The following is a 587-nucleotide window of genomic DNA, read 5'->3' on the forward strand; positions in this document are numbered from 1 at the left end:
TGGAGTACCCCTTCAGTGGGTCTATCTAAAAGACTCCCAAATTGCATAACTCTTGTGTCTAAGGGGAAAAGAAAGTCCTTGAATCATGAATAGGAGATGTGAAGGAGAAGTAAAGGCAAGAGTGATTAGCATTACAAGTTCTAGACAGGGAACTAGAAACAAGTCAGAACAGAGCAATTTTCAAATGTTCATATGAGAGTCCATTGGAGTTTCTTGACAAGGGCTCCCAAAAGCATCCCTCTATTGGGCTCTTCCTCATTTTTCTTTTGTCTTCCAAGGCTGTACTAGTTGGCTGGGAAGAGTGGCTGGATACTCAGGTGAGGGTCCAGTGACCCTGCTTGGCACTCCTTAAAGATTAAAAAATTTTAATTTATGTGACTTTATTTGTACCACATGCATACAGGAGTCCTCAGAGGCTGGAAGAAGGTTTCAGATCCCCAGGAACTGGAGTTATAGGTAATTGTGAACTGCCATGTGGGTGCTGGAAACCAAACCCAGGTCCTCTGTAAGAGCAGCCAGTGCTCTTAGCTGCTGAGCCATCTCTCCAGCACCATGTTATTAATTCCTTTTTTTTTTTTAATGAAATG

The sequence above is a fragment of the Nannospalax galili genome, unplaced genomic scaffold, assembly GCF_000622305.1.
Source record: "Nannospalax galili isolate Female #2095 unplaced genomic scaffold, S.galili_v1.0 scaffold510, whole genome shotgun sequence".
NCBI lineage: Eukaryota > Metazoa > Chordata > Mammalia > Rodentia > Spalacidae > Nannospalax > Nannospalax galili.